This window comes from Bombina bombina, chromosome 11, assembly GCF_027579735.1.
Source record: "Bombina bombina isolate aBomBom1 chromosome 11, aBomBom1.pri, whole genome shotgun sequence".
NCBI lineage: Eukaryota > Metazoa > Chordata > Amphibia > Anura > Bombinatoridae > Bombina > Bombina bombina.
The window spans coordinates 3,990,203-4,001,084 of NC_069509.1; positions in this window are offsets into that span (position 1 = coordinate 3,990,203).

Below are 10,882 nucleotides of genomic sequence, written 5' to 3' on the forward strand. Positions count from 1 at the left end.
GGAGGTGTTATCTACTCTGGATGATTGTGACAATTTGGTCATTCCAGAGAAATTATGTAAGATGGACAAGTTCCTAGAGGTCCCGGTGCCCCCCGATGCTTTTCCTATACCCAAGCGGGTGGCGGACATTGTAAATAAGGAATGGGAAAGGCCCGGCATACCTTTTTGTTCCTCCCCCTATATTTAAGAAATTATTTCCTATGGTCGACCCCAGAAAGGACTTATGGCAGACAGTCCCCAAGGTCGAGGGGGCGGTTTCTACTCTAAACAAACGCACCACTATACCCATAGAAGATAGTTGTGCTTTCAAAGATCCTATGGATAAAAAATTAGAGGGTTTGCTTAAAAAGATGTTTGTTCAGCAAGGTTACCTTCTACAACCAATTTCTTGCATAGTTCCTGTCACTACAGCAGCGTGTTTCTGGTTCGAAGAACTAGAAAAGTCGCTCAATAAAGAATCTTCGTATGAGGAGGTTATGGACAGAGTTCAAGCACTTAAATTGGCTAACTCTTTTATCTTAGACGCCACTTTGCAATTAGCTAGATTAGCGGCGAAAAATTCAGGTTTTGCTATTGTGGCGCGCAGAGCGCTTTGGCTAAAGTCTTGGTCAGCGGATGTGTCCTCCAAGAACAAATTGCTTAACATCCCTTTCAAGGGTAAAACGCTGTTTGGCCCTGACTTGAAAGAGATTATTTCAGACATCACTGGGGGAAAGGGCCACGCCCTTCCTCAGGATAGGTCTTTTAAGGCTAAAAATAAGCCAAATTTTCGCCCCTTTCGCAGAAACGGACCAGCCTCAAATTCTACACCCTCTAAGCAAGAGGGTAATAGTTCTCAAACCAAACCAGCCTGGAGACCGATGCAAGGCTGGAACAAGGGTAAGCAGGCCAAGAAACCTGCCACTGCTACTAAAACAGCATGAAGTGTTGGCCCCCGATCCGGGACCGGATCTGGTGGGGGGCAGACTCTCTCTCTTTGCTCAGGCTTGGGCAAGAGATGTTCAGGATCCTTGGGCGCTAGAAATAGTTTCTCAAGGTTATCTCCTGGAATTCAAGGAACTACCCCCAAGGGGGAGGTTCCACAGGTCTCAATTGTCTTCAAACCAAATAAAAAGACAGGCATTCTTACATGGTGTAGAAGACCTGTTAAGAATGGGAGTGATTCATCCTGTTCCATTAGGAGAACAAGGGATGGGGTTTTACTCCAATCTGTTCATAGTTCCCAAAATAGAAGGAACATTCAGACCAATTTTAGATCTCAAGATTCTAAACAAATTTCTCAGGGTTCCATCGTTCAAAATGGAAACCATTCGAACAATTCTTCCTAAGGAAGGTCAATTCATGACCACGGTGGATTTAAAGGATGCGTATCTACATATTCCTATCCACAAGGAACATCATCGGTTCCTAAGGTTCGCCTTTCTGGACAAGCATTACCAGTTTGTGGCACTTCCATTCGGATTAGCCACTGGTCCAAGGATTTTCACAAAGGTACTAGGGTCCCTTCTAGAGGTGCTAAGACCAAGGGGCATTGCAGTAGTACCTTACTTGGACGACATACTGATTCAAGCGTCGTCTCTGTCAAAAGCAAAGGCTCATACGGACATTGTCCTAGCCTTTCTCAGATCTCACGGGTGGAAAGTGAACATAGAAAAAAGTTCTCTGTCCCCGTCAACAAGAGTTCCCTTCTTGGGAACAATAATAGACTCCTTAGAAATGAAGATTTTTCTGACAGAGGCCAGAAAATCAAAACTTCTAAGCTCTTGTCAAGTACTTCATTCTGTTCTTCTTCCTTCCATAGCGCAGTGCATGGAAGTAATAGGTTTGATGGTTGCGGCAATGGACATAGTTCCTTTTGCACGAATTCATCTAAGACCATTACAACTGTGCATGCTCAGACAGTGGAATGGGGATTATACAGACTTGTCTCCGACGATCCAAGTAGATCAAAGAACCAGAGATTCACTCCGTTGGTGGCTGAACCTGGACAACCTGTCACAGGGTATGAGCTTCCGCAGGCCAGAGTGGGTCATTGTCACGACCGACGCCAGTCTGGTGGGCTGGGGCGCGGTCTGGGAACCCCTGAAAGCTCAGGGTCTATGGTCTCGGGAAGAATCTCTTCTCCCGATAAACATTCTGGAACTGCGAGCGATATTCAATGCTCTCAAAGCTTGGCCTCAACTAGCAAAGGCCAAATTCATAAGGTTTCAATCGGACAACATGACGACTGTTGCATATATCAACCATCAGGGGGGAACAAGGAGTTCCCTGGCGATGGAGGAAGTGACCAAAATAATTCAATGGGCGGAGAATCACTCCTGCCACTTGTCTGCAATCCACATCCCAGGAGTGGAAAATTGGGAAGCGGATTTTCTGAGTCGTCAGACTTTCCATCCGGGGGAGTGGGAACTCCATCCGGAAATCTTTGCCCAAATAACTCAATTATGGGGCATTCCGGACATGGACCTGATGGCGTCTCGTCAGAACTTCAAGGTTCCTTGCTACGGGTCCAGATCCAGGGATCCCAAGGCGACTCTAGTAGATGCACTGATAGCGCCTTGGACCTTCAACCTAGCTTATGTATTCCCACCGTTTCCTCTCATTCCCAGGCTGGTAGCCAGGATCAATCAGGAGAGGGCTTCGGTGATCTTGATAGCTCCTGCGTGTCCACGCAGAACTTGGTATGCAGACCTGGTGAATATGTCATCGGCTCCACCATGGAAGCTACCTTTGAGACAGGACCTTCTTGTTCAAGGTCCATTCGAACATCCGAATCTGGCTTCACTCCAACTGACTGCTTGGAGATTGAACGCTTGATTTTATCAAAGCGTGGGTTTTCAGATTCTGTCATTGATACTCTTGTCCAGGCTAGAAAGCCTGTAACTAGGAAAATTTACCATAAAATATGGAAAAAATATATCTGTTGGTGTGAATCTAAAGGATTCCCATGGAACAAGATAAAAATTCCTAAGATTCTATCCTTTCTACAAGAGGGTTTGGAGAAAGGATTATCTGCAAGTACTTTGAAGGGACAGATTTCTGCTTTATCTGTTTTACTTCACAAAAAGCTGGTGGCTGTGCCAGATGTTCAAGCTTTTGTTCAGGCTCTGGTTAGAATCAAGCCTGTTTACAAACCTTTGACTCCTCCTTGGAGTCTCAATTTAGTTCTTTCAGTTCTTCAAGGGGTTCCGTTTGAACCCTTACATTCCGTAGATATTAAGTTACTATCTTGGAAAGTTTTGTTTTTGGTTGCAATTTCTTCTGCTAGAAGAGTTTCAGAGTTATCTGCTCTGCAGTGTTCTCCTCCTTATCTGGTGTTCCATGCAGATAAGGTGGTTTTGCGTACTAAACCTGGTTTTCTTCCGAAAGTTGTTTCTAACAAAAACATTAACCAGGAGATAGTTGTGCCTTCTTTGTGTCCGAATCCAGTTTCAAAGAAGGAACGTTTGTTACACAATTTGGATGTAGTTCGTGCTCTAAAATTCTATTTAGAGGCTACAAAGGATTTCAGACAAACATCTTCTTTGTTTGTTGTTTATTCTGGTAAAAGGAGAGGTCAAAAAGCAACTTCTACCTCTCTCTCTTTTTGGCTTAAAAGCATCTTCCGATTGGCTTATGAGACTGCCGGACGGCAGCCTCCTGAAAGAATCACAGCTCACTCCACTAGGGCTGTGGCTTCCACATGGGCCTTCAAGAACGAGGCTTCTGTTGATCAGATATGTAAGGCAGCGACTTGGTCTTCACTGCACACTTTTACCAAATTTTACAAATTTGATACTTTTGCTTCTTCTGAGGCTATTTTTGGGAGAAAGGTTTTGCAAGCCGTGGTGCCTTCCATCTAGGTGACCTGATTTGCTCCCTCCCATCATCCGTGTCCTAAAGCTTTGGTATTGGTTCCCACAAGTAAGGATGACGCCGTGGACCGGACACACCTATGTTGGAGAAAACAGAATTTATGCTTACCTGATAAATTACTTTCTCCAACGGTGTGTCCGGTCCACGGCCCGCCCTGGTTTTTTTAATCAGGTCTGATGAATTATTTTCTCTAACTACAGTCACCACGGTATCATATGATTTCTCCTATGCATATTCCTCCTTTACGTCGGTCGAATGACTGGGGTAGGCGGAGCCTAGGAGGGATCATGTGGCCAGCTTTGCTGGGCTCTTTGCCATTTCCTGTTGGGGAAGAGAATATCCCACAAGTAAGGATGACGCCGTGGACCGGACACACCGTTGGAGAAAGTAATTTATCAGGTAAGCATAAATTCTGTTTTATAGCACTTCTAACTTGTAACCACTGCTGTGTCCATAGTGTACAAGGTACTAGTAATTATCTGCTGGAGTACCCTGCACAGTACAAAAAAAACTAAACCTTAGAGGCTATGGAGTAAAAGGGTTAAACTGAAACATATGCTAGTGTAAAGACAAAATGCACATTCTGATGGTCATTTTCTTTGAGAGTGGAACAGTTGAGTAGCTCTGGTTTACTGCAGGGTGCACAGTGGTAAATATATAGACTTGTGGACCTTTCTGTTTAAAGGGACATAATACCCATATGCTAAACCACTTGAAAGTGACACAGCATAACTGTAAAAGGCTGACAAGAAAATATCACCTGAGCATCTGTAGAAAAGGAAGATATTATGCCTCAAAATGTATCACAATAGTAAGTGCTCTGTGAACAGTTATGTTTCACCTACTTTCAGTTTCAAGTTGTGTGGAAAAGATAATAAAACAAAAAAACAGCTTTCTCTCCTATGGCATGGTGAGTCCACGATTCCATTCAATTACTAGTGAGAATTCAACTCCTGGCCACCTGGAGAAGGCAGAGAACACCCCAACAAAGCTTTAAAGGGACAGTGTACACACATTTTCTTAACTGCATGTAATAGACACTACTATAAAGAATAATATGCACAGACACTGATATAAAAATCCAGTATAAAACCATTTAAAAACTTACTTAGAAGCTTCCAATTTAGCTCTGTTTAAAGGTTACTTTGTTCCGGATCGGGTTTCATAGATTATTTCTCGGGAATGGGAGAAGCCTGGAATTCCTTTTTCCCCTTCTCCTATTATTAGGAAAATGTTACCTATTGAGGATTATATTAAGGAATCTTGACAGACAGTCCCTAAGGTTGAGGGAGCTATTTCCACTTTGACTAAGAGTACCACTATTCCTATTGAGGATAGTTGTTCTTTTAAGGATCCCATGGATAAGAAGTTGGAGGCTTTACTTAGGAGGATTTATGTTCACCAGGGGCTCCAATGGCAACCTGTTGCCTGTATTGCTACACTTACCAGTGTGGCTGCATATTGGTTTGATGCGCTGTCTGATTCTATTCTTCAGGAGAATTATCTGCAGGAGATTCAGGATAGAATTAAGGCTTTAAAATTAGCCAGTTCTTTTATTGCGGACGCTTCTTTACAGGTCAACAAGTTGGGAGCAAAGATTTCCGGCTGTGCTGTTTTGGCTCGCAGGGCTTTATGGTTAAAGTCCTGGTCTGTGGAAGTATCATCTAAGTCTAAGCTTTTATCGATTCCTTATAAAGGGAAGACTTTTGGCCTGTTTTGGCTGAAATTATTTCTGATATTACTGGTGGGAAGGGACATTCTCTTCCTCAGGATAAGAGAAATAAGCAGAAAGATCGTCAGAGTAATTTTTGTTCCTTTCGTAACTTGTCTGGTAAGTCTTCCTCTTCCTCCTCCAAGCTTTGCAAGATATTGCTGCCCAGGTATCTTCTGCAGTATCTGAGGTGCTGTCTGCTTTTCCCATGCTGCAGGGAAAACGCAAAAACATAATTTCTTTTGCATGATGTACCGAGTCCACAGATTCATCCTTACTTGTGGGATATTCTCCTTCATAACAGGAAGTGGCAAAGAGAGCACCACAGCAGAGCTGCCTATATAGCTCCCCCCTTAACTCCACCCCCCAGTCATTCTCTTTGCCGGAAGGGTAAAGTGAAAGAGGTGTTAAGCTGTTAGTTTTATTTTAACTACAATCAAGAGTTTATTTTTAAATGGTACCGGTGTTGTACTATTTACTCTCAGGCAGGACATTGATGAAGATTTCTGCCTGGAGGATTATGATCTTAGCATTTGTAACTAAGGTCCACTGTTGTTCCCACAGTAGCTGAGGAGTACAGGAAAACTTCAGTGTGAGGAACGGTTTCTTGCTATGCAGCAATGAGGTATGTTCAGTCATATTTTCTGCAGAGACTGTATTAACTCAGAAAAGCTGGCAGTATCCCCATTAGGGGAAGGGTAAGCAGTAATCCTAGTATGAAAGAGGCTTAACTAGCTTGCAGGAAGGGCTAGGTTTTTTGGGCACTTAGTTTATGTGAAAGTGACAAACGTTTGTGTGTTCTGGGAGTAACGTTTATGTTTATGGGAACGTTTGCTTTAGGGGTCATTTGGCTTATTTAGGGTTGTTATAACCCACGTGGTTTTGAAACTTTGCTAGATTTGTGTAGGCCCCAGCAACATCGAGTCAGGTGGGCGGAGCCTATTTTCGCGCCTCAGTTGCGCACTTAGTAATTCAGACAAGCATCAAGCAACTTCTCCTGAGATCCTGATAGTCTTCTGAGGGCCTATTCGAAGTTTTAACCCCAGATTATTGTTCCTAAGAGCAGGTAGGGCCACAGCACAGCTGTGGCAAGGTGCTAATAGTGGTTTTTAACCGTTTTTTAGACAAATTTCAATCCGGTTTTGTCATTTGTGGGGTTATTGTTTATGTACTTGTGGTGCAATCCTTCTAAGGCTTAATTGGTACACTGTAAAAATTTCGAAAAATTTGAAGCAATTTTACCCTGTTTTGCAAATTGTGTTTTTTTTTCATTAAATTAAGTGTTTTCAAAGCTTGCTTGCTTGCTTTATTACTAGCCTGTTAAACATGTCTGACACTGAGGAAACTCATTTTTCAATTTGTTTAGAAGCCATTGTGGAACCCCCTCTTAGAATGTGTCCCACTTGTACTGATATGTCTATAAATTGCAAACAGCATATTTTGACTTATAAAAATCTGGCATTAGATGATTCTCAGACAGAAGGAAGTCAGGTTTTGCCATCTAGTTCTCCCCAAGTGTCACAACCGGTAACGCCCGCACAAGCGTCACCAAATACTTCTAGTGCGACTAATTCTTTCACCTTGCAAGATATGGCTTCAGTTATGAATACTACCCTCAGAGGTTTTATCTAAACTGCCTGGGTTGCAAGGGAAGCTCAGTAGCTCTGGGTTAAGAACAAATGCTGAGCCTTCGGACGCTTTAGTAGCCGTATCCGATATTCCCTCACAATGTTCTGAGGTAGGGATGAGGGATTTGCTGTCTGAGGGAGAGATTTCTTATTCAGGAAAGAAGTTCCCTCAGACAGATTCAGATATGACGGCATTTAAATTTATGCTAGATCACCTCCGCTTATTGGTCAGGGAGGTTTTAGCTACTCTGGATGATTGTGACCCTATTGTAGTAACAGAGAAATTGTGTAAAATGGACAAATATTTAGAGGTTCCTGTTTACACTGATGTTTTCTTTCATGTAATTGGTAAGAGTCCATGAGCTAGTGACATATGGGATATACAATCCTACCAGGAGGGGCAAAGTTTCCCAAACCTCAAAATGCCTATAAATACACCCCTCACCACACCCACAATTCAGTTTTACAAACTTTGCCTCCTATGGAGGTGGTGAAGTAAGTTTGTGCTAAGATTTCTACGTTGATATGCGCTTCTCAGCATTGTTGAAGCCTGATTCCTCTGAGTACAGCGAATGTCAGAGGGAAGTGAAGGGAGTATCACCTATTAAATACGATGATTTCTCTAACGGGGGTCTTTTTCATGGGTTCTCTGTTATCGGTCGTAGAGATTCATCTCCTACCTCCCTTTTCAGATTGACGATATACTCTCAATTTACCATTACCTCTACTAATAACTGTTTCAGTACTGGTTTGGCTATCTGCTATATGTGGATGGGTGTCTTTTGGTAAGTATGTTTTCATTACTTAAGACACTCTCAGCTATGGTTTGGCACTTTATGCAAATTATATAAAGTTCTAAATATATGTATTGTACTTATATTTGCCATGAGTCAGGTTCATGTATTTCCTTCTGCAGACTGTCAGTTTCATATTTGGGAATATAAACACTTTAAGAAATTTATTTCTTACCTGGGGTTTTAGTCTTTTTTCAATTTGACTACTTTTTGCAATTGCGGGTGTTAGGCCCGCGGGTGCGTCAAATGTTAAACTTTATTGCGTCATTTTTGTTGCAAACTTTTTTGGCGCGGAAAAATACATTTTTGACGCAACTTCGTCATTTCCAGCGTCATACGTGACGCCGAGACCTTTCACACGGCGGCGTCATTAGTGACGCAAGTGTGTCATTTCCGGTCATTTTTGGCGCCAAAAAAGTTTACGTTACGTTGTGCGTCATACTTGGCGCCAAATTTTCTTCATTATTTCAATACCCCATTGTTGTTTGCCTCCTGCTTTCTTTTCTATCAAGAGGCCTATGCTTTTGCATTTTTTCCCATTCCTGAAACTGTCATTTAAGGAAATAGATAATTTTGCTTTATATGTTGTTTTTTCTCTTACATTGAGCAAGATGTCCCAATCTGATCCTGCCTCTGAAGTTTCTGCTGGAACATTGCTGCCTGACATCGGTTCTACCCAAGCTAAGTGCATTTGTTGTAAAATTGTAGAAATTATTCCACCGAATGTCATTTGTAATAGTTGTCATGATAAACTTTTACATGCAGATAGTGTTTCTATCAGTAATAGTACATTGCCAGTTGCAGTTCCTTCAACTTCTAATGTGCATGATATACCTGTAAATTTTAAAGAATTTGTTTCTGAATCTATTCTGAAGGCTTTGTCTGCATTTCCACCTTCTAATAAACGTAAAAGGTCTTTTAAAACTTCTCATTTAGCTGATGAAATTTCAAATGACCAGCAACATAATAATTTATCCTCTTCTGATGAGGATCTATCTGAAACAGAAGATCCTTCCTCAGACATTGACACTGACAAATCTACTTATTTATTTAAAATAGAGTATATGCGTTCTTTATTAAAAGAAGTGTTAATTACTTTGGATATTGAGGTAACCAGTCCTACTGACGTTCAGTCTAATAAACGTTTAAAGGACCAGTAAACACAGTAGATTTGCATAATCCTCAAATGCAAGATAACAAGACAATACAATAGCATTTACTCAGAATTTCAAGTGAGTAGTAGATTTTTCTATAACAAATTACAAATTTCTCCAACATTAGTGTGTCCGGTCCACGGTGTCATCCATTACTTGTGGGAATATTCTCTTCCCCAACAGGAAATGGCAAAGAGCACAGCAAGAGCTGTCCATATAGCCCCTCCTCAGGCTCCGCCCCCCAGTCATTCTCTTTGCCGCTCTGAACAAGTAGCATCTCCACGGAGATGGTGAAGAGTATGTGGTGTTTAGTTGTAGTTTTTTATTCTTCTATCAAGAGTATGATTTTAGCAGCAGTAACTAAAATCAATTGCTGTTCCCACGCAGGACTGTTAAGCCCAGAGAACTTCAGTTGGGGGGAACAGTTTGCAGACTTTTCTGCTCAAGGTATGACTAGTCCATTTCTAACAAGACTGTGTAATGCTAGAAGACTGTCATTTTCCCTCTTGGGGATCGGTAAGCCATTTTTTTAGACTCTTAACAGAATGCAGGCTTATTATGGGCTATACACTGGTTGACACTCTTGTGGGCTAAATCGATAGCTTTATTTAAGTTTTTTATGAAGTTTGAAGTGATATTTCTAAACTTTTAGTGTGGGGAACGTTTTTAGACGCCAGGCAGTCATTTAGACACCTCAGTCAGGAAGGGCCTTTCACTATAGTAGACAGAGCCTCATTTTTGCGCCATTATTGCGCAGTTTCTTTTGGATGCAGTGCATGCAGCTGCATGTGAGAGGGTCTGGTGATCATTGAAAACGTTCCTGGAAGGCTTAATTTGGTATCGTATAACCCCCAGGGACAGGTGGAGTCGCAGCAAACGCTGTGGCTGGGACTGTAGTAGGGTTAAAGTTGTTAATTGATTAAACGGCTCCGGTTTCCTTATTTAAGGGGTTAAAAGCTTGAAATTTGGGGTGCAATACTTTAAAGGCATTAAGACTCTGGTAAAGATTGGATATTTCCTTCATAGTTTTTCACATATTCAGAAATAAAGTGTGCTCTGTTTAACATTTAAAGAGACAGTAACGGTTTTGTTTAAAAACGTTTTTTTTTGCATTATTAGCCTGTTTAAGCCTGTCTAACATGTCTGTACCTTCAGATAGAACATGTTCTGTATGTATGGAGGCCAAGGTGGTCCCCCCTTCAAATGTATGTTATAATTGTGCCATGGCGTCCAGACAAAGCAAGGACAGTACTGTCACATTTAATAAGGTTGACCAAGATGATTCATCAAATGAAGGTAGTGGGGATAGTTCTTCATCCTCTCCTTCTGTGTCAATACCAGTTATGCCCGCGCAGGCGACCCCTAGTACATCTAGCGCGCCAATGCTTGTTACTATGCAACAATTAACGGCAGTAATGGATAATTCCATAGCTAATATTTTATCCAAAATGCCAGCATTTCAAAGAAAGCGTGATTGCTCAGTTTTAAATACAGTGGAGCAAGAAGGCGCCGACGATAATTTATCTGTCATACCCTCACACCAGTCAGAAGTGGCAGTGAGGGAGGGTTTGTCGGAGGGAGAACTTTCTGATTCAGGAAGAATTTCTTGACAGGCAGAACCTGATGTTGTGACGTTTAAATTTAAGTTAGAGCATCTCCGTGCATTACTTAAGGAGGTGCTAACTACACTGGATGATTGTGACTCTTTGGTCATTCCAGAAAAATTGTGCAAGATGGACA